The following is a 24,664-nucleotide window of genomic DNA, read 5'->3' as shown; positions in this document are numbered from 1 at the left end:
CCCGCCCTGCCGGTCCAGCCCGATGGGCCCCTATCAGGGCAGGCCAGCCAGACCCCACCTGTGCACAAATTCATGCACCTGGCCTCTAGTATGTGAATAAAAGTTCCCATGGAAAAAATATGAGCCTTAAGTCAGAAGTGGAAAGATGAGGACCAAACCAACATTTGGAGTGTACAGTCTATGAGGTTCCATTTAGAACTGGGGAAAATAATAGTGTAATGCCTATTTTTAATCAGTGTTTCCAATGTAGTGTGTGTGTATGGAGGGGGTGGCTTGATAGCATAATGGAATAAGACAGGCTGAATTGTGTTCTGTATTGGCTTTTATCTTACACGAGTGAGAATTCAAAATGAATGAAAACACTCTGCCCCTTGAAGGCAAGGATAATATCTTGGACAATGCTTTCTTTTTGTTGTCTCTAATAGACGCCCAATAGCTATTGATTATATTAATTCATTCATTAAAGGAGACAAATGCAGTGATTATTTGTTCAATATAATAATAGGACACTCAAATGTCAGTTATATCTCACTCTCCAAGTTGTAGGAGAGTGTTAGAGAAGTAAGTAGAGAAGTAAGTTGTGTCATTTCTTTCTTTTTTAAAAAAAATATATTTTATTGATATTTCACAGAGAGGAAGGGAGAGGGATAGAGAGCTAGGAACATTGATGAGAGAGAAACATCGATCAGCTACCTCCTGCACACCTCCCACTGGGGATGTGCCCGCAACCAAGGTACATGCCCTTGACCGGAATCAAACCCGGGACCTTTCAGTCCGCAGGCCGACGCTCTATCCACTGAGCCAAACTGGTTTCGGCAAGTTGTGTCATTTCTTAATGGTTTAAGATTTTTGTGTTTTGTATTTTATTTTGCACAAAGGGAAAAAATAACATCATCCTCTGAATTCAAGGCAGACTACATACATGAATGAAAAAAGTATCACAATAACTATTTATTTCCAATAACTTACATATACAGCCACAAACATGTGAGTGCATGATGGCTGGACATAGAGAGTGATATTTTTATCCTTCACAATTCAGGATTTGTCAAGATTCCCAGTTATCTGAGAATACTAAATGGATTGTCTCTGGGATAGCTCAGGGAGGCTGTCTGCAAACCTTCTAATTGACAAGTTTATAGAAGTAATAATAAATATAGCCAGGATACTTCGTAATTTTATATTTAAGGCAAGATTATGTGAACATTTTTGTTACCCATTTTCTCTTTACTTTTTGTTTCCTGATTCATGGCCTGCCTCATTAGAATGAAGGTTTTTGAAGGAGGAAATTGAGCTATTATGGATTTTCCTGAGATAGTTGCTCTGTTCAGGGAATGTAGAATAAGCTTCTGAAAGTGTAGATCATCTCTTATCACTTCTCCACTAAAGCCCCTCAATGATTTGTCTGCCCACAGCCTAAAGGAAGTCTGCCTGGCGGTTTCCAATGTACGAGGGAATTTCCTAAGAGCTGTTGCTGCTGGGAGGGCAGGTTCTCACCTTAGAGGGCCCATACATGAGATCATAGACATGAGATTTCATCCTGTGGGCACTGGGGAGCCATTAAATGCTTTTAAATAAGGGCATGCATAACCAGATTTGGGTTTCAGGTTATGTATCCATCACACAGTATATTTTCTCTTAGAATCAAGTTCTTTGTTGACTTCTTTGAAAACAAAACTCACAGAAGGTATAAGTCTTTCTCTAAAAATGAATGAAATGCATTGCAGTGTTAACCAACGGAGTGCAAGTTTGAGCACAAATAAAGGGACACTAGTGATATCTCATCTGGGCAGGAGCCACATGGTTGCCCAGAGAGAGATAAATCTTCGCAAGGATTTCTCTCTTTGAAACGTCTTTGAGAATTTTAACAGGGTGACAGTGTCACTGGAAAGGGATTAGTTGGAGAAACCCTTTGAGTAGTGAAGAATCCCGAGGGTGAGTGGCTAAGGGATGAGATGACCTTTGTCCTGATAGACTCACAAGTCCCCTTCTTTTGAAGCCTGCTGATCACTCTCTTACCCTAAATGCCTCTCTTTGGGGAGGTGGTAGGGGGAGACATTCAAAATGCTCAGTAGCTACATCTATTATAGTATTTAGGACACTATTTTGCAACACTACATGTTTACTTATCTTTCTCTCCAATTTTTCTGTAAATTACTTTGAAACAGACCTAATCTCTCATTTCTTAATTCCTAGCACTGCATCATTCACATGGAAGGCACTCAGGAATTTCTTTTTGGGTAAATGAACATATGAATGATAAAAATAGGTACTTTATAAATGAAGCAGAAGAGTTGTTCAGAGAAATAGATATCAAGGGAGAAATTTGAAGGCTCCAGTCTCAAGGATACTTAAGGATTATAATGGATGCTCTTACATAGGTATAGGTAATTAAGAATTGATCTGCAGCTGTGAACTTCACTAAATGGGTTTCTGGATTCTCCAACTGCAACTGGATCCTCAAAATGTAGTCACATACAGTGTCTCCCAAGGAAATAGTATACCAAATTTTAGCAATCATCATCTTGTTCATTTAATAGACTGGTTAATAGTACATCTATACCAATAATGGAAGTATTGGGGACACAATGACAAAAATGAATGAGTTTTGGAACAAGATGATGTAGGTTGGCATTAATATCTGATTGTCTGGATGAGTGGATGGGTGACTGACACACAAATAGGTCAAGTTGCCTACATTGTAAAATAACACTGGTGAAATAAAAACAAATTCTGATTCCCAGAGCTGTACTGCTCATACAGAGGCAGAAGAAGGAAAGAGGATTGGTTAAAGATATTCCTTTTGTATTGATTGAAACAGATTCAGTCTTTTCTGCCATGAAGCAGGTAATATGTGGTTAAATATTAAATTTAAACCACAGTCATTAGAAACTCCTCAAGTGGAATTATCCCTGTCAGAAATTAAGTGGGAATGGCCTTGGTTCTGAAGTGAGTTGGCTTATTTGATGCATTTTCATATATTTGGGGATAAATTCTTAAATGAAGAGATAGAACCTGCTAAGCTGCTTAAATATTTGAATGCCATTTATGAAATTACTAGAGGGAGCCCCAGTACACGAAATCGTGCACTGGGGGGGGGGGGGTGTCCCTCAGCCCAGCCTGCACCCTCTCCAATCTGGGACCCCTCGGGGGATGTCCGACTGCCCGTTTAGGCCCGATCCCAACGGGATTGCTGGCTCCCAACTGCTCGCCTGCCTGCCTGATTGCCCCTAACTGCTTCTGCCTGCCAGCCTGATCACCCCTAACCACTCCCCTGACAGCCTGATCAATGCCTAACTGCTCCCCTGCTGGCCCGGTCCCCTCAACTGCCCTCCCCTGCCAGCCATCTTGTGGCGGCCATCTTGTGACCATATGGGGGCAGCCATCTTATGCAAGGGCATGGTCAATTTGCATATTACCTCTTTATTATATAGGATAAACTAAATCAAGTAAAATGTAATGTTAAGTGTCTATCTAATGTTGATACTCCCTATTGGATTCTTGAATTTTTAAAAAATACATTTTATTGATTTTTTTACAGAGAGGAAGGGAGAGGGAGAGAGAATTAGAAACATCGATGAGAGAAAAAATCAATCAGCTGCTTCCTGCACACCCCCTACTGGGGATGTGCCTGCAATCAAGGTACATGCCCTTGACCGGAATTGAACCTGGGACCCTTGAGTCCACAGGGTGATGCTCTATCCACTAAGCCAAACCTGTTAAGGTGGATTCTTGGAATTTGAAGGGGTAAATTTTTTATCTTATAATTCTTGGGGTTTAGTTCAATATTTATTTTATTATCAGATCTACACATACTCAGTAGTTTAATGACAATGAATGCTGGCATCTTTGACTAAAAACAGCAACATAACAAATGAGTTTAATTAGAATGATGTAATTGTACTTAGGGAAGATACACTGGCAGATGTTGGTATAGGAATTATATAAATAAACTAGAGGCCCAGTGCACGAATTCATGCACAGATGGGGTCTGGCCAGCCCACCCCGATTGGGCCAATCCGGCCAGGCCAGCCGGGGGAAGGAGACGCAGGAGGTTGGCTGGCAAGTGCCGCCCCCTGGTCAAACTCCTGGTTAGTTGAACTCCCCGCCTGAGGGAAAAAATTGCAGATTGGCCTTTTATTATATAGGATGCAATTTTCCCCAGTCTGAACTTGCTGTGTGGCCTTAGGTAATTCATATAACCTTTCTCAATTCTACTGTTCTCAATTATAAAACAAGGAATTTGCCTTGTTGATTTTCTTTTGCATATTGAAATTTTAAAAATATTATATGCCTATATTTTTATAAAATGAGATTCAATTTGATAAAATTTAATAAATACTTTGAACACCTACAGTATTCTATTTTCTGTGATAAGTTCTGGATATAATGATGAATGTGCATGACTTTTGTTCAGTGAATGCTCACTCATTCATTCATTCAATACATAGTCACTGATCAGCACTAGGAATATGTTGGTGACTATATTCATGGCAAGAATCAAGATTATAAATAGCACAACATATAAAAGAAGCAAAAGAGAGAATGAAGGGGGTTGGGGACTTCATTTAAACTAGGTCCTGCAGATTAGAAAGGATTTCAATAAATAGGAATGGGGCAGGGTAGTCCTGGAGGAGGAATTATCAAGACCAAAAGAATGGAGGCAAACATATGGAAGCGTGGTCAGAAAAAAATCCATCATCTGTTGTGATTTGACCAGGAGTATATACAAATATGCTGCTAGAAGAAGATCATAAGATAAATTGAAGAAACAAAAAGAAATGAACTATTTGTTTCAATCACTGAAGGAAACTTCTGATCTACATGAAATTCCAGCACCAAATCTGTTAAACAGCACTCATCTCCTCCTTCACTTCCCTCATCATTGTCATGATTCCCATTATTAAAATTTATGATTGTGTAACATTTTTAAAATTTATCATTCATTACTTCATTACATATTTAAAAGTTCTTCTCTGAGTTTATGGCATGGTTTTGATGGAAAGTAACAAATAATGCTGGCTTACACGATTAAAATGATGTATTGGCTCCAGTTATTGGTAAGGTAATGCCGGCGGGCTTTAGGCAGTGACTCAGTCATATGACAGAATGTGATTTTTGTATGTGTCTCTGCTTTGATCTCCTTGGGTCCAGCTTTATCATAAGGTCTGTTACCTTTAGGAGCCTAGCTGTTGCTTTCTGAGTTACAGGCTATTTTTGTCTCAGTATTTCCAGCCTAAGTCTAATTGGACAAGGTTAGGTTCTCTGCCAACCCCAGAGTCAACCACTCTGGCCAAGGGAATGGAGTGTGTTGACTGGCTTAGCTTGCTTGGATCATGTGCTCCAACCCAGAGCTGAGGATGGAGTCAGCTTCTGAGAAATCACATACTTTCCCAAATGGGAATCGGGGTTTTTAAGAAGAAAAAAATGGTGTGGGTTTAGGTAGGATAAATGCTAAACTGGAAACTAAAGAGTATATTTTAAAGAAATGTAAGTACTTTTGTTGCAATTTTATAGCTGAGGAATGGAGGTTCATAGTACTCTTGGACAAAGATAAAACTTTCTCTAAGAATATCATATGTGTTGAGAGAAAAAAGTTACCTATATTGTATGTGTTATCACAAAAACCCAGAAGTGGAGGGATGTTACTGTCCTCTCTGGATAGACTGGACAGTGTCATCTCTGTGACCCTGAGCAAGATGTTTCCTATCTCTTAGCTTCTTCTTCTTCCTCCTCCTCCTCCTTCTTCTTTCCTCCTCCTCCTCCTCCTCCTCCTCTGAAAAACTAGAGATAATAGCACCTACTTCACAGGGTTGTTGAGAAAATTAAATGAGACATTTACCAATACAGGTGACCAAATGCTTTTTCATTCATTATGTGTTAAATGCTGAAAACATCCAGGGAAGTAGCTGAGGACATCCAGTCTAAGAATGAATTATTGAGGCCTAGTGTGGTTATTAGCCACAGGAAATACCAAAGCAAAGCTTGTGATTCCAAGCCTTACCCATTCTCCTCACTGCCTGATGCTGATTTTTAATGAGATTCCAGCTCTGTGTCTTCCCCATGCAGTTAACGGGATCTACATGCAGGGAACTATACATGCAAATTATTATTAGCCTGAAAACGGGTAATTACTATTTTTTATATGTGCATCATCACAGATGATCTTTGTGTTAGACATTCTTAAGCAATGAATGGCTGAACCAAAGGGCTGCGTTTCATTCAGACCGTCATTAATTCTAAATAAATTTATGTACTGTCACTCATGTTGCTCAAACAATGCAAAGAGCAAAGAGTGACTGAGCAATCTTAGCTTGCAAGGGTTAGGAAGGAAGCTAGAAATCACCTACCCCAACCTTTTAATTTACAGATGAGGGAATTGAGGGCTGAATGGGGAAGGTCACACAATTAATTAGTGGCAGAACTGGGGCCAGAACCCATTTTCTTTACTTCTGTGCCCAAGTCTTGTCATTAAAGCATGAATGTTGATCATCTGACTTCTTTTGGTTAGGAATCACCTGATAATTTAAACCGCATTGAGGGCATAGGATAGAGAGACACTTAATGTGCTAAATAAAAACATATTATGAATCCTTTACAAATTCCCTTGTACTGTGTTAATTTTATCTTGCAATTTCTATAGTACACTTGGTGTGTGTGTGTGGGGGGGGGTGGTTTGGGAGGGAGTAAATGGGTATCTAAGTCCTGCCAATGCAAAGGTATGAACTAAAAACATTTTACATTAAAACAGAGCAAATTGCTTATGGTAACCATTGCATAATGAAGGAACACAATGAAGAATTACAGTTCAAATTACTTATCAGGTCTCTTCCATTTTCCAAGTTTTTAAAGTAGAAAATTGCACAGTATAATTACAGTAAGTTAATTTGCATTCATATTACAATTCAATGAGCAATTATACTCTTTTTTTTTTATTTAAAAAAATAAAACGTGTGATTTGCATCAGTATGTTTCCAGGAAAGAGTGGCAACTTTTTCCTTATGTGGTTTTCAGACAAATTCAACCATGCAGGACTGTCTGATAGAGGTGTAGCCTCTTATTTGCTTTTGGGGAACCATTTGGAGTGTGACTACAGTTTCACTGGTTTTGGGCAAGAGCTCTTCAAGGAATCATAGAAATTATGGTTTGCAAGGAAACTTAGAGGTCTTATTTTCTGACTCCTTGATGTCATTCACTTCCAACTTCTGAAGCTTTAGTTTCTTTCGAGAATTCCCGTCAGACCATTGTCCAACCTATATTTGATTAACACCTATGCCAGGAATTTCTTGACCTTCTGATAACATTAATATCATCGCTGGATGGTGATTTGATTTTCTGGAGGGTGCCCCATTTTGGTCTCACCATTCTTTCCCCCCAATTTTATTTTATATTAGTTTCAGGTGTACAGCAGAGTGGCTAGGCATTTATATAATTTATGAAATGAGTCCCCAATAAGGCTAGTACCCACCTGGCACCATACATAGTTTTTATAATATTATATAGGTAATAATAGTATGGTTTTCTTTACATCCCATGACTATTTTGTAAGTAATGATTTGTACTTCCTAATCCCTTGCCCCTTTTCACCCATCCCCCCAAACACCCCTGCCATCTGGCAACCATCAGTTTGTTCTCTGTATCTATGAGTCTGTTTCTATTTTGTTTATTTTGTTCTTTAGATCCCACATCTAAGTGAAGTCATATGGTATTTGCCTTCCTCTGTCCAACTTATTTTACTGAGCATAATACCCTCTAGGTCCATCCATATTGTCTCAGATGGTAAACTTTCATTCATTTTATGGTGGAGTAATATTTCATTGTATATATGTACCAAAATGTCTTTATCCAATCATCTTTTTACGGGTACTTGAGTTGCTTTCATAACTTGACTACTGTAAATGATGCTGCAATGAACATAGGGCTGCATATATCTTTTTAAATTACTATTTTAGATTTCTTCAGAAATCTTTGTTTCCAGAAGTTGAATTGCTAGGTCATAAGGTAGTTCTATTTTTAATTTTTTAAGGAACCTCCATATTGTATATCGCCTCACATCTATCAGAGTGGCTATCATCAATAAATCAACAACCAACAAGTGTTGGCAAGGATGTGGAGAAAAGAGAATCCTCATACACTGTTGATCTAACCAATCTTGCATTAATGTACTTTAAAGGATACTTTTTCACACATTCATTGCTTTGGCAGTGCCATGTGTGACATAGAGTACTCTTTATATTGAAAGTATAATATGCTCCTCTTTTTCTATGCTTGCTTTTTAATCTTTTAAATTGAGATAAAATGAAAATATTAAAAATGCATAAATCTTGAGAGTAGTTTGATCTGTTTGGCATTTTTCACAATATGTTTTTAAGATTCATCCATTTTGCTGCATATGGTCAGTAGTAGTGTGTTTACTTGCTGAGTAGTATTCCACTGTATGATATTCTGCAATCTGTTTATTCATTCTACTGTGGAAAGACATTTGTTTCTAGTTTGACCTATTGGGAATAAAGCCGCTATACTTTTTAGTACACATGCTTTATTTCTTTTGGGTAAATACCTAAGAGAGATATACCTATAATTGCTCATAGGGTAGATGTGTGCTTAACTTGGTAAGAAAGTGACAGGTAATTTTCCAAAATGGTAATGCCATTTTACACTTTCATCAGCAATTTATGAGAGCTCTACATCCTCACCAATATTTAATGTTGTCAGTCTTTCCAACTTCAGCCATTTTAGTGGGTGTGAAGTCATATCTCCTTACAGTTTTATTGGCATATTTTTAATGATGTTGAATACCTTTTTATGTGCCTACTGGCCATTCATATATCTTCTTTTGGAAAGTGTCTATTTAAATGTTCTGTCCATTTTAATTACTAATGTGTAGAAGTCCTTTCCATTTTCTGGATTCAGGTCATTTGTCTAATATATGTATTGTTAATATTTTCTCCAGGTTTGTAGTTTACCATTAATTTTCTTAATGTTGTCATTCGATCAACACACATTTGAAATTTTGATGAAGTCCAATTTATCATTTTTTCAATGATTTTGTGTCATCTCTAAGAAATCTGTGCATACCTCCAAATTGTAAAGATACTCCCTAAGGTTCTCCTCTAGAACTTTAGCATTTTAGCAATTACATTTTACTCCATATATGGTGTGGGGAAGGGATTGAGGTTAATGTTTTTCCATATGTTTATACAGTTACCCCAGTACCATGTTTTAAATATTTTTCTTTTCCTTTATAAATTGCATTGGCCTTTTGTAGAAAAAATAAATGTCAATTGACTGTATATGGTCTATTTCTGGATTCTCTACTCGGTTCCATTGATCAATTTATCTATCCTTAAAGCTAATACCATACTGTCTTAATTATTGTAGCTTTATAGTAAGTGTTGAAATCAGGTAGGATAAGCTCTCAACTTCGCTCTTCTCTCAGGATTGTTTTGGCTATTCCAAGCCCCGTTGCATTCCTATATACATTTTAGAATTAGCTTATCAATTTCTTGAGAAAGTGAGTTGAAATTTTTATTAGGATTGTGTTAAATGTGTAGTTCAATTTGGGGAGAACTGACATCTTATCAGTATTGAGTTTTCTAAACCATGAACATGGTATGTCTATCCATTTATTTGGGTCTTCTTTGTTTTCATCAATATTTTACAAGTTTTGGTACATAAACCTTGTACAACGTTTGCTCAATTTATTCCTAAGTATTTTGTGTTATACTATTATAAATTTCATTTCAATTTTTCTGTCTGTCTGACCAGCTGTTTAACTTTGAGTAAAATATTTAACCTCCTGAGTTTATTTCTAACCTGTAAAATGGGAGTTCATGTTCTTAGAACAAGGCCAAGTATAAATATATACAAATAGCATTGTTTTTTTTTAAAGTATTAAATTGGATAACATATAGAAAGTTTCTTATGCAATACTTGGAATATTAGACAAAATTATTTTGATCAAAAATGGGGGGGGGGACTCAAATTGGCTTAAGTAATAGAGGGAATATTTGGGCTGATGTAACTGAAAAATCTGGGTAGAGGGAATAGTAGTTGGCTTCAGGCATGGCTAAATTAAACCCCTTCAACAATGTCCTCATAAATCTCTATTTTTAAAAAATCTTAGTCTCTTTTTCTACTGTTAGTTTCATGCTCTAAATGATTTTTCTTATGGAATGGGCTCCTGCAGGTACAGACTTAATATCTTTCCAGTTTCCAGTCCAGTGGTAAAGAGACAGTATTGTCCCAATTGCTGTCTCAAAATTATACAGGTTAATCATTTGACCATCCCTGAATTGTGGCAAAAAAAAAAAAAAAAATGCGTTGTACTATCCAACCCTGGAGCTGATGGGGCAGGTAGAATCAGCTCTACCAGAACTAAATAGAAAAAAAAAAATATTATTTGGTGTTGGACTGGTTCCCCAAAGAAAGATGAACATTGTTTACAGAAGAAGGAGGAATGGCACCATAGAGGCAAACAATAAATACCTGTCATACATTTAACATATTAGCCACAAAATTCATGGCAACTATGCTGCATGGTGTGCCGATTCTTCTCTGTTCCATACACACTAAGCATCAGAAACTCAGTCATTTTCTGATAGCTTTTAGTCTACTCCTATTTTCAAGTACTAACATCACCTTAAAGTCCACTTTATGAGTGAAAAAAAACATGGGGGGGGTGTATTCGGACTTAAGAGCCATGTAACAATCACTTTAGCTCTCCACTTTGTTTCTACTGTGCATTTAGCTAATATGAGCAGATTGGTGGCATAAATTCAATTGCAGTGTTGCTACTCTCCTCCACCCCCTCTTTGGAAAAATAAAAGGAGTGCTATTTATAGAGGCTGCAAACCAGAGTCCAGTTCAGCAGTGCTGCCCCTCAACCTTTCCCTGGAAGCAAGCAAGGCCAGTTTCATGAAAGAAGGGGTCTTCTATTTTGATGAAGCCACATAGAAATTCTATTCATTGCTTTTTTTTACCTCAGAAGAAAAATATCAGTTGGATATTTTACTTATGTCTAGGGCATATAAGAAAAGCATCTGAAATGTGGATAATGTAAGGGTTTCTAAATATTTTTCTTGCTTTTTAAAAGTGGACCCCTAAATTCTAGAGTCCTAAGCATGGCAAACCAGACGCTTTACAATTTTTTCCTCCTCCCCCCCCGCCAGAGTCAAATACAGCCACCCCCAGAGAAGACTCTCTTTTATGCCTTCACAGGGTCTCTTTTCTTTGCCTGATATCCTTCCCTGTTTTATCTGGTTACTTGTTATCTTTCAAGATGACATCCCTTCCTCATTCTTGAAATAACGTCCAATGCATTATCTCATTATCTCATTCTTAACATACTACCCTGGGTTAAAATACTCCTAGTTGATGTGCCTATAACATTCTGTACTTAGTATTATCATAGCATTTATCACAATGCAATATGATGGTGTGTTTCCTTCACATGGCTATGAGTTGTTTAAATTCTTTTGATATCTTTTTCTTCTCTGCCAATGCCTAACATTGTGTCTAGTATAGAGTAAGCAATCAGTAAATATTTTTGAATAAGTGAATATAATCTGAGTTTGAACATGAACTTGAATGATAAGGACTGTTAGAGGTTTATGTACCTTTATGATTAACCTTTGATATTTGTGCATTCTATATGTTAGTATACTTTGAACACATGATGTCTCTCATAAGCTTGATAGAAATGTTCCTACTGAACATTATTAGCAATTTTATTAATTTGAGAGCCTTTATGTGTACAGAAATATTAACATATTCCTGGAATATGCATGCATTATAAACTAATAAATAGTGGCTATGTAGTAATTTGTGTTTGAAACCCTCAAATCTTACAGCACAAACTCATTTTATTATGCTCCATCCAATGAGAGGTATATTTCAAACAATTATAGAAAGAAACAGATTTTTAAATATTGAATACACAAAATGTGCTACTTTGCATCCCTTTCTTTGTAGGAGGAGTTACTACTAGTTGGATTTATGATTTCTGACATATGGTTTTGCTTTCAATCATGGGTCAGTCTCAAACAGCACTTAAACAGGTTGCCTCTCTGAGTATCTTGAGAACCATGTGCATGGGGATGAATTACGTGAAGTTCAATAAAACTTTTTGCCCATCTGCATGCTGCTCATGTCCATGTTTTTAATCCACCTGACTGAGTTTTTCAAGGGCAGGATCTGTTTCTGATTGATCATCATTATTCTCAATGCCTAGCACAGTGCCTGATATATAGAATGGACTCCGTTAATGTTGATGATTACAGTGAACTGGTTTGGAATTATTCTGGAAAGAGATGTGACTTACTCTGATTCTGCCATGTCCAATGCATTATCTCATTGAAGGCTCACAGCAGTCTCATGAAGCAGGTGTCTCACCAAGCGGTTATCACCGCTGGAGAATTGAGAATTTGAAATTCAGAGAGGTAAGCAACTTGTCAAAGATGACTCAAGCCCATCAGAGTCCAGTCTATATTCTATCCAGTATACACTAATTAGAGTACCTTTCTCATTGGGCGACAGCGAAGGTTAAATGAGTTAAGTTATGGAAAGTCCCCAGAAAGGTGCCTGGCACATAATAAGCAATAATACATATACATCTTTGCTATTCTTATCACTTTGTTGTTTCTCAGAGTAGATGATAAAGGGATGCATACTGATTTTTTCCTTATGCTATACTTCATACAAACGACATTGTTATTTAAATGAGGAAAAAAGAAAAGACACCCTCAATTTTGGATGAGTTGATTCTTGACATATTTAGCATAATACGTTAAAATAGTACTTTAAAATTTGGTGTGACTGAACCAGTAGACTATTGGGTCCTTGGGCACTTGTATGCAGTTAGAATCTATATATTATGCCTTCTTTTACCTGGGAGTTGGGAGCAGCTGCAGCTTATTGCCCCTGTTGGATTTAATGGGAATTTGCTCAGTTTCATGGTGGACATTGTCCAACACTGAATAGAGATAGAGTTTTACACAAGCCTCTTCCATTTCTATTACTGGGCCAACTCAGTGTCTCACACTCCCTTCAATTCTGGAATCATATTGTCAATGGAAAACATAACAAGGTGGAAGGGGGTAGGGGGCAGTGAAGGCAACAACTCTCATATTCAGGGTCTTAAAATGCATATATGGTAAATGATTTTGATGTCCCCTGACTGTCCCCTAGAGCAGTGACAAGCTTTAGGATGTTTTTTGGTAGGACCAATGGAGAGTTAGACCTATGTTTGATTACCTAAGGTAAAGTTGGAGAGACTTGAGCCACCATTAGATTAGCTGGTCACACCCAGAAATAGAAACATCTATCAAAGGGGGGGGGGTGGTGTACACCTCCCTCCCACCTTGTTGGGAGTTGCCTCTGATCAACTATTCTCCCAAGATTGCATCCTGCCCATGACCTCTCACATTTTTCTTGTCTCTGTGTAAATTGCTATCTTTTCAGGAGGTGCATGACAGCCTCGGTTAGCTGGTGCCTCCATTTGTACAGAAGCTGTTATTACGGAATAAGTTTAATGGGTCGTGAATTTTGTGGAGAAAGGGAGGGTCTCTCCATGACTTTGTATGTACCAGGCAGGGACCTATTGGCTCCACAAGGAGTGCATTAGGCTAAATATTTTTAGCCCATTGACTCTGGAGGTAATAACCCTAAATACTTCATTAAATTTCGTGGGTGAGTGACAGAAGCTATGAGGGGAGGAAAAAACAAAACTCAAATCCACCACATTAGCTTTATTATTACACAGCTGGAAGGCAGGAGTGTGGCTCCTAAAAAGGATCAAAATAAACTTTTTAAGGAACTGTTGCACCTCTCTCTCTCTCTCTCTCTCTCTCTCTCTCTCTCTCTCTCTCTCTCTCTCTCTTTCCTCCTGCTCCAATGGGGCAGTCCTTGATTTGATTTTCCTCCCACACCTGGCATTTGGGTCGCTGGAGGCCAGTATATCACAACAGGCATTTACTGGAGTTGAATCCAGTCTCAGGGTAGAAAAATTTCCAGACCAACGCAATATTTTCTGTCATTTATTGAATCTTTGTGAACTAAGACCAGAAGTAGGGAGCTCAGGCCCTCTGCTCCTGTTCTAATCTGAGGCTTTTGCTCTTCCAGGATTCTAAGAAAGGGTGTGGGGAAGGTGGAGAGGAAGGAGAAGAGTTGGGGTTAACCTAGGCCTGCACACTCTCAGGGGCAGGAATCCCTTGCTAGGAAAAATAAATTGATTACACCCCCACCCAATTTAACCTGGGAAACCTCAGTGAGGACCAAAGCTGCCAAACCAGGTTTGACCGCTGGGAGCTAGCGCCCCCTCCCGCCAAGGGATGTGGGGGCAACACGCCCTCGCCGGACCTCCGTTTTAGTGTTAGCCCTCTGGCACTGTGGATATTTGGGTGTGCGATCGTCGGGAGGCTTGGATAAAAGAGTAGGCCCTAGGGAAAAATGAGGGAGGCCAGGCGGGGGCTGCTGGTGGTGATGGTGACGAAAACACTGGACACTTGGTAAAACCCAAGTCGGATAGCTTTTCCCCCTTCTCTCCCTCACCCCTCCACCCGCCCGCACAGCGGGGGCGGGGACGGGCACTCAGGCCGGGCTCTCTCTCCGCGCCGGGATGCGAAGTGAGCGCAACGGGTCCACAGGCGCGCCTGCAAACCGCGGCGCCCCCGCTCTCTCGCTGGCTCGCTCTTCCTCCTCCTTCTCCTCCTCCTCGCCACCCCGACTCAGTTAAGCTCGGGTGGCGCGGGAGGCGCCCGGGCGGGAGCGGGAGCGGGAGCCGCGAGGTCCGAGCCAGGGGCGCGTGGCGAGCGGACCTGAGGCTGCAGCCCCGAGCCAGCAGGTGAGCGGCGCTACAGGGCGCCCTGTGGGTGTGCGGTGGGTGGGGCGGGGGCTGCGGGAGGAGGCGGGTCTGCACGCGGGGCGGTCTCCTCCCCCAGCTCTGACGCGAGGCCCGTGGCTCTAGGGGAGGATGGACTCAGCTCCACGCTCGCCCGGGCTTCCCCGGGCTGGAGAGCGCGCCTGAGTGCCGCCGCTCGCCGGGAATGGGGAGTCGCTTCCCGGGCGGCTGCGGCAGCGGAGGAGGATGCTCGCAGCAAGCCGAGGTGAGGCGCGGGCTGGAACACAGCGCCGGGACACCCGGGGCCCCCAGGGGCGGAGGGAGGCTCCTGGGGCTCCCCTCTTAGGAGTTTGGCTAGGGGTGCTGTGCGGAAGGCTGCTGCAGTTTCTCGCTGGGGGAAGGGGAGACCTTTGCGCCTTCCTTGTGGGTCTCCCCATAACCCTTATTCTCCTTACTTCCGACCACGCGCGATTCCCTTTCCACCCCTGCTCACCCGAAACACTCCTCTCTCTCCGGGACTCCCTGCACCCTTCTTCCTCCTGCGCTTTCGGCTCCACTCTTTTCTCCCACTCCTGAAGCTACCGGTGCTCCCGAACCCTCCTCCCCGCCTCGCTAGCGGCGTGCCCCGGACGGACCCTCTTTCTTACTCGCCGCTTTTCACTTCCCTACACCTGGGCAGCGCTCGTCTGCCCCGACCTGTGGGAGAACGGACCTATCTCAGTAACGCCTTCGCAGGCACAGGGCTACACTCCGTGTCTCCTCGGACCCCAGCTCTTCCCTGAGTCCTCCATGGGCTCAGTTCTCTGTCGCGCCCCCCACCTCCATTCCACTCCGCAGTCCCACGCCGCCCCGACAGACTCCGCGCTCTGCTTCTGATGCAGACCTCAGGGTTTTGTGGGGGGCTTTGTTTTTTCTTCTTCTACTAGGGAAACTTTAAAATCCCTGCCGTTTGGCTCGTAAAGAAGCCCTGAGAGGAGGGCTAAGGCGTGGGGAAAACCTGGAGTCAGGGAGTCAGCGATGGGGGGAGGTTGTGCCGCGGCGTCGTCAAGGGGCCATTGGATGTACATTTTGAAATGTACAAAGTATGTTTCAAAACGGCGGTGGTTGCTGCAGCCCGGACTCTTCCTCCCCCCTCTGTCTCCGTCCCGGGAAGTATTATTGTGACCCCTGGTGGGAGGGCCCATCTTTTCTGTGCACCTTTTAAAGCTCCTCCTCTCCCTTTTTTTCTGCTGTTGCTTGTGGACTGGGCCGAGGAATTGGGGGGGGGGGGGGGGGTGCACCAGGGGAGGCTGACTCTCGCGGCCCACGCCACTTAGCTTCTGTGTAGCTGCCTCCGGGACTCGCCAGACTGTGTATGTCTCACTCCCTGTAAACTCGCCTCCACCCCCAACTGCCTCACACAAGTCTTCATTGTTGGGGGTCTGCCTGGGTACTTCCGCCTGTGCTGGGAGAGTCTGAAGGAATGGGGTAGGGGTGGGGAGGCCCAGGCGCTGTGCCACCGCGGCGGGGCTCGAGCTGGGTGCTCAGCGGCGGCGGGCGAGGCGGAGAGCGCCGCAGCGTGGGCATCCGTGCGCTGCCGCGAGTGCGGGCGGCGAGGGCGGGGTGAGTGCCCGCGTGGGTGCGCGCCTGCAGGTGTGTGGATGCCGGTGCACTCCTGGGCTTAGCTCCTTTAGAAAGAGGGACGAGTGGAAAGCTTGCAGAAGAGAGCGCGCCTTTTGCTGCTCCTGAGTGGGGTGGACGGGCGGGTTCTCTGAGATGGGAGCAACAATGAAGTTCTGGGCGAGTGGCTGGGACGCCAGAGCCAGGATCCGCTGACCCTTGGCCCTCCTTCCTCTCCTCTCCTGGCCCCTTCGACACACTTTCACAATGTTTATGGTTTTGAATAAAGGCCTTGTGGGGGTTCGGCTGACACTTTATAATGCTTAACATATTTTTAAGTAATCATATAAATTAAAGGTAGCTTACGTCCACAACTCCCTAATTATCCTGTTCATGTCTGTACATTTATGCACCAATTATAGGTCTTTGGGAAATCCATAACATTACAAACCATCCCCACCCCCTGAATTAGCACCCATTGTTTTTGTTATCTCAATGAGGAGTGATACTAAATGGAACCCTGTATCACACTGGCTCTGGGAGAGATACCGGGGAGTTGGGGGAGGGAGAGGTTGGCTGGAGTAGGAACACCCCTCCCCCAACCCCCACCCCATCTCTCTCACTACCTATCCTGACAAGGCTTGTTGATAATTCGGGAATCTAAAAGGGATCAAGGATTTTCTTGATTTCCTATTGAGAAGGGCGACCTAATCAAAAGCTGTGTAAAAGTCAACTTCTAAGCAATCAGAAATCATCTGCTGATGTCTTTGATTGAAACCCTGGCATTCAAATGGAGTATCTGAGTACTCTCCGACGTGGCTTTTGAAGCACTATTGTTCTTTTCCATACATAGAGGCCCTCTTAAAGGTTTAGGAAGTTCAAAATGCGGTGATTTGAAAGAGTGACATTGGAACTATTTGGCCACGCTGAGAGGATCCAAAGGGATGAGAGAAGAGGCCGAGGTGGGAAGTGCAGACGTGTTGTTACTACCTGCTTGGGAAGGTGCCCCTCTCAAGTGGGAATTCAGTTCTACACATCAAGTTGGCAATTAGAGCTCTTCGTACAGTAAATTTAGAAGATGGTTTTTATAAGTTTTTTTTTTCCTTTGGTGGTTTGCTTACGGGTTGAATAGGCGTATCTGAAACATTTAATCATGTGCATTGTATTCAACAATAAAATCTGAATAAAAATTACGTATTGTTGATGAAGCTCATCTCTCAAGCTGTTTCACAGTATGTTTCCTTTGCAAGGCATACCATTGTGTGAGGCTGCCAGGAAGAGATGGTATCACTCATTGTTCATTTTCTTCTCCCAAAGCCAGACAGGAATCTGCCGCTTCACTCCCCCTTTGCCCTCAGAGTAATTTTTCTGAAATGGGTGGGTGTTTGGCATGGTACCCGATAGTACCCATCTTGCAAATTGCAGTTGGTGGATTTCAGATGCCTAGAGCTATCCTGCAGGCAAATGAAGAATCTAATTTAGGCAGCATTTCATTTTGATAATTCAATCAAGTCAAACATTTTGTTTTTGCTGAAATTTAATCCTTTTCTGAAACTAACAAAGCTAACAAAGCAAGAAAAATCACAATTTATGTCTTTTAGATGGCCCTTTTAAAAATTGTAGGCTGCTGTCAGGAACTTTCAATGCTTTTGAGGGCTTACTGTGACAATGTCCACTAGTGATGGAGGATAGTAAGTCACTCTCAAAACCTCAGTTTCATCATTTGCAAAACAGGGGCAATATTATCTACCTGTGGATCTTTGAGCAATTTTATAGAGGGAAAAAAGTCTCATTGGGTGCTTTGGCAGGATTTCAGGAGAAGGGTAACCGTTAGCAATAGAGAGCATGAGATTCTACTGTGGAGAGAGCATATAGCATTTGGGATTGAAAGGCCAGGGTTGAATTCAGGTACTTTCTGAATTGTCATGTTTGGCAAATCAATTATCTTATTAATAAAAACAAGAATAATTCAACTTTATGGAATACTTACTAAGAATCAGGTATCCTTTTAAGCACTTTGAATTATTTATTCTTTTTACATTTTTATTATTTTTAAAAAAATTTTTTCTTGATTTCAGAGAGGAAGGGAGAGGGAAAGAGATAGAAACATCAATGATGAGAGAAAGTCATTGATTGGCTGCCTCCTGCAGGCCTCACACTGGGGATTGAACCCACAACCCGGGCATGTGTCCTGAACTGACCAGGAATCAAACCATGATCTCCTGGTTCATAGGTTGATGCTCAACCACTGAGCCATGCAGGATGGAAAATTCTTCTTTTAAAAAATATTTATGGTTGAAGTATTACATAGGACATATGTCCCCTTTCTCCCACTGACCTCTTATAGCCCCACCTCTAGTAATTTATTCTTTAAATAACCCTAGGAAGTAAATACTTGTATTCTCATTTCCATTTGATTGATAAGGAAACTGGGGAACAGAGAGTTGGAAACTGGGGAACAGAGAGTTGGTAACTGGCCCAAGGTTACCAACACAGCTGGGAAGATATAGAACTAGGATTTGAATCCAAGCATTCTGGTTCAAAGCTGCCCTAATCACTGTATTATGCTGCCTCTGAGTGGGGAGGTGACCTCAGCCATCTCTCAGGGGAGTTGTAAAATTTAATGGGCAATAGTGGTGTAACAGGTGATTAGATGTCTGGACATGGGTGCTAGACTGCTGGGTTCAGACCTCAGCTCCCCCAGCCCTGCCAGCTGTGTGGTCCTGACCAACTTATTTTACTTCTCTGTGCTTCACTTTTCTTTATAATAAAACTGGAGGCCCAGTGGACGAAATTTGTGCACTGGTAGGGTCCCAAGCGGCTGCCGGCTGGCTACTCCCTCCCTTCCCCCGGCAGCCTGCTCCCTCCCCCCGCCCCACCCTATCCCCCCACTGCCACTGCCACTGCCACTGCCACTGGTCGCTGCATGCCAGGCCCTATGGCCTAGTTCAGTGGTCGGCAAACTCATTAGTCAACAGAGACAAATATCAACAGTACAACGATTGAAATTTCTTTTGGAAGCCAAATTTTTTAAACTTAAACTATATAGGTAGGTACATTGTTTTTAATTTAATTAGGGTACTCCTAAATTGGCCTTTGCAAAAAACTCAAGGGGCCAAAGAGCTGCATGTGGCTCGTGAGCTGCAGTTTGTGGACCACTGGCCTAGTTGATCACCCCGCTGATTGCCCCACTGCTGCCGGGCTCCCAGGTGCTGAGGGAGCAGGGCACCAGCGCCACCCCCTTGCCACCACCACCGGTTGCCCTGTGATCAGATGGGCATGGCATCGGGCCCCCGCCTGGCGACCAGTGGCTTGCACCCGCCTTGGCCTGGCACTGCCCACTCACCTGCTCCACCATCCCTCCTGGTCCCACTGTCATTGAGGCCCATGGGCGCCTGCAGTGTCTCCACTGCTGCCCGCTGCCAGTGCAGCATCACCAACACCCACCATGTTCCACGCTGCCCCCTGGTGGTAGTGCACATCATAGCAAGTGGTCAAACTCCCAGCAGAACTGGTTGAGGGGACAATTTGCATATTAGGCTTTTATTATATAGGATAACAGCACCTGCCATATAAGATTGTTGTAGGGATTATAGGATTTAACAAAAGTGCTTAGAATAGTACCTAGCATGTTAATTTTATTTAGCTATTAATGGTATCTTTCAAATGAGGTAAATCCTTCCCCGATAAAATGTTTTCTATTTGTAACTGATATCCTGGGCCTTGAGTATCCCAATAGTATCTTTTTTTTTTTTTTTTTTTTTTTTTTTTTTTTCCTACTCACTGGGTACAGCATAAGAGATATATTTCAGCATTTCAGGCAGAAGTTTTGTTTAGCATACTGGAAATATTTCTTGAACATTTTTCCTCTTAGTGAAAAGAATTTTGATGTACACATAATGCTAAAATCTCCATACCATTGCACTTTTCAGCAATTACTTTCAGGGAAATAAAATGACTATTTGGTTGAATTTTAGAAGCAGAATAGTCATCTCTCCCAATTTATGGATTGGAAAACAAACCAGGCTCGGGGAGATACATAACTTCACACCTGAGAGACACTATCAGAACCCAGAATTATTGCACTCTTTGTCCAGTGCTCCTTCTTCAGGACCAGATTGCCTCTTATACCAGGACAGAGAAGTGGCTTGAAAATATAAATAGAACGTGGAAGCATGGAGGTAGTGCCAGGCTAAGAGCAGGAGCCAGCCGGATGTTCTGTTTTGAAAAAAAAAAGAGTATCCAGTAGGAAAATGAAAGCGCTCCTCTGGCAGTACATTTATATACATGAAAATGAGCACTGAACTCAGTCTATGCAAGATGGGAACCTGTGCTAAAAAAATAAACATTAAGTCAATGAATCACTTGAACATTTCCCTTAGGTTGAAGCACAAATGATCAGGTTTCCTTTTCTGTGAGATGCTCTTTGTATATTTCTTCCATTTAGTCCTCAGATGTGGAAAGGTTTTGGTTCAGGAATCACAAAACTCCTCTGGCTTCTAGTTCATGAAATATGCAGCATATTCTTTTGGAAAGAAATTGCCAGCTTGCTTTTATTGTCATTATTATTATTATTTTATTTTATTTGAACCCGACATACAACCAATCTACAGTGCCAGTGGGGGATTCTCATAAAGAAAAAGGAAAACAAATAAAATTCTGCTGAACAGAAGAACTCAAAGTTAAAATGATAAAAGTTCTGTGGTGGCGAAGATGGTTGTTTAGCTTAGGGGATAAAAATGAGAGGAGGGCCCTCTCAGATGGAGGTGACACATTCAGAGTGAACCCAAGTCAGCGGTGTTGCCTGCTTGCCATGAGTCTTGTAAAGTTACCAACCCTGTGTATTGGCTGCGAGCTTCATGCCAATTTCTGACTCTCTCTGTTGGTCATTCTCTCTGTTTCTTGCTTGTCGCATGATTTATCGGTTCACTAACCATCAGTTAGGCCATTCCTTTCTCTTCCTTGTCTCTGCCTCAGAGTTTGTCTCTCTTTCAGTCCTGGTGTGTGTTTGTTTCTTCTTAGTGCCACAATTGACAATAAAGACTAAAAAGTTATGAATATGTATTGAGAGGAACTGGGAATTTGAGGAAGCCAGTCATCCTCATAGACATCACTTCTATGTCCATTTGACACATATTTAATGAGCACCTACTGTGTGCCTGCTGTGGCTCTGTACTGTACTAGGCATTGTGAGCAGTGCCAACATGCAAAGGTATAGTCTTGGCCATCTAGGCACCTGGCCTCCAGCATAAATAACTGCTTCAGTGTGAGATGTGGTACAGAAAAATATCTGTTCAGCACTGGAAGCTTCCAGAGGAGTAATTTGTTCCACCTGGAGAAAGGAAAGGGTGGGGAAGTTATCACAGATTGCATTTCAGCTGGAAGCTAAAGGGGGACCAGAAGTTTCTCAGGGATTGAAGCCATTCCAGACTGAAAGAATTACATGGGTAAATACAGGTGGGCATGAAAGTTCACTGTGTGTGGCTGTCATATAGAATATGTGGTTAAAATGGGTGATTTTATAGAGCATTTCCCAAAACTATGTTCCTGAGAGCACGAGTGTCCCCCAATAGAATCATGCTCAGGGGTTGAGCATCAACCCAGGAACCAATAGGTCACTGGTTCCATTCCTGGTCAGGGCACATGCTTGGGTTTTGGGCTCAATCCCCAGTAGGGGGTGTGGAGAAGGCACTGGATGATTATCATCATTGATGTTTCTATCTCTCTATCCCTGTCCCTTCCTCTCTTTATCTAAAAATATCAATAAAAAAATTTAAAAAAAGTTTCCAAACTTATTTGTCATAGAGCCTTTGATTTCAAGGAGCCACTTCAACAATGTCTTATGACAGTGGTCGGCAAACTGCGGCTGGCTCGCGAGTCACATGCGGCTCGTGAGCCGCGGTTTGCCGCTCTGTTAACTAATGAGTTTGCCGACCACTGTCTTATGAGATAGATTAGAGAAAATGTTTGTAAGTAATCACTTAGGTTTCTTAGGAACAGCAATTAATTAATTTTATCATGAAAGTAATGTGTGATTTGAAATATAGTATAGTACATTAACACATACAAAGAACATAAACAATACTGTAAAAAACAAACAACTCTGTACCATAACTCAGCTTAAGAAATAAAGCCATACAATTGAAGCCATTTAGTACCCTCTCCCTGATCATATCTTTCCCTCCTGCCAGAGGTAACCACTATCCTAAATGTGATGTTTGTCATTCCATATATTTCTTTTGAATATGCTTTTCAGAGGGCCACACAAAGAATTCCATTGACCTCTCATCCAGTTTAAAGCTCACCACAACAGAGACAATAAGAAACAGTTTTTTATCCAATAAATGTCCAGTGAAGGACATTTATAAGTTCTTTAGGGGAAGGGAATGTGGCTTCTCCTTTGAACAACAGTTCCTGAAATGTAGTTGATAACTCAACAAATTTCTGCTGGATTGCAATGAATTAAATGTGTGTAGTCTGATGTGGTTCATTAAGTTCATGTAGATAAAAAGATTGGGATAAATTGTTTTTCATTGACAGTATTGAAATGCTTTGCAATCAGTGATCTTGAAAACATATTGTTTTGTTGCAGTTCTTTATTTTGTAATCTGGATTTGGAAATGAATAGTAACAGTCATCTATTGAAAGTCACGGCAGGGTTTTCTTGACATCTTTAGAATCATTGACAAGAACTACTTACCCAAATCTGTCCTGTTAAATGGCTGATTCAGTGGAGGTATCTACTTCCATTACAGAAAAACATGATAAATATAAATGCTTTCCATCAAAAAGGAAACGTGTAAATTACAATGCTAATTAATTACTCAACACTTGGACACTAAGTACTTTGGGGGTCCTATCCTTAGGGTCCCCGAAAAGTAACTTACTATTAGTGACAGAATGTTACAATTAGGCACTCTCATTCCAACACAAGTTGACGTATGTGAGGGACATCCTCTTGAAAAAGCTCACATAATCTAAAACATATGTCCTATTTGGTTGACATTTCCCTTTTCTATTTTCCTATCCTATCATATATCACTGTATACATATCAACATGTAGAATGAACATTAGAATGTTGCTGAGGGCTTCAGGGTTGAAAGAATGAGAGGGGAGAGAAAGTGGAAGACTTCCAGGTTCACTTTGAGAGGCTTTTTGTACTAAAGCATGGTCATTATGGGACAGAGCAGGTAAGCTTTTCCCACAGGATTGAAGTTGATCATGGCAGAGAATCTACCCTTAGGGTTTCTGTCTTTGGTTGCCCTGGTACCGATTTCTCCCAGTAGTTTTGGGAGGAGTAGTGGTAAAGTCCAGCAGATAGCAGAATGAGAGTTAATGTGGGGTGTGAATGATCAAGGATGCAAACACAGCATAGAGGGCAAGGAAGGGAAACCATCCAATGCCGTACCCTTGTGATTGCCCAGTGATGCCCACATACTGACAATGACATGTGCTGGTGCTTATCTTGAATCGTGGGACACATTCTGAGCACTATCACATGCATGCTCACAAAAGTTCTAAATATAAAACACAGCCGTTCAAATATACTCAAGTGAAACCATAAATGCCAATAACCCAATTGTGGATGAAGTCAGAGATGGGCCAACCATATGCAGAATCGGAGCTATGGCATGTATTGTTAGAACGTAATTCCAAAGAATGCAAAAAAGGTTACTGTAATTTATTCCTTTGGGAAGCTGAATAGATTTATAGACACCATAGAAGTTGGATTCCTGCCAACCTTCTGCTATCTAACTTCCTAATTTTAATGTAGTTGAATTTATCAATCTTTCTTTTATGGTTAGTAATTTTAATGTCTTATTTAAGAATGCCTTTTCTTTAACCTTGATGTCATAAAGATACTCTTTTTTATTATCTTCTAAATGCTTTATTGTTTTGCCTTTCACAGGATCTATAATCCATGTGGAGTGTGTGTGTGAGAGTGTGCTTGAGTGTGAGTGTGCATGATTGTGTTGTGTGTGTGGTGTGAGGTAGGAATTGTTCTAATTTTCTTCCATATGGGAAAACAATCATCCTGACTTTTAGGGTCAGTTTCTAGGCATATATTTTGTTCACTTTTTTGCCCAAATCATGCTTCTTTATTATTACAGCTGTATAGTAAGCCTTGATATTTGGCAGGACAATTTCCCATAATGTCCATTTGTCTTCCATATACATTTAATAATCATCTTTTAAAATTACACAACAATACTCGAGATTTGATT

At 41.5% G+C, this 24,664-nt stretch overlaps 1 protein-coding gene across 5 annotated transcripts in view; it reads left to right on the top strand.

Moving 5' to 3' along the window:
* DAB1 (DAB adaptor protein 1) overlaps positions 1 to 24,664 on the top strand; it is a 1,124,084-nt gene that overhangs the window by 708,111 nt on the left and 391,309 nt on the right. Inside the window, exon 1 of one of the 5 annotated variants that reach the window (XM_080658161.1) lies at positions 14,588 to 14,842. The exons of 3 other annotated variants lie outside the window; for them this stretch is intronic. The gene's annotated coding sequence lies outside the window, so the exon portion shown is untranslated. Of the gene's footprint in view, positions 1 to 14,587; positions 14,843 to 14,912; positions 15,105 to 24,664 lie in introns of those variants that run through there. One more of the 5 variants, XM_080658160.1, reaches the window with a different exon arrangement.

Source organism: Plecotus auritus, assembly GCF_963455305.1.
Source record: "Plecotus auritus genome assembly, chromosome: 2".
NCBI classification, from domain to species: Eukaryota; Metazoa; Chordata; class Mammalia; order Chiroptera; family Vespertilionidae; genus Plecotus; species Plecotus auritus.
Note: the sequence above shows the minus strand (reverse complement) of the source record. Positions and strands in the feature narration are given on the sequence as shown.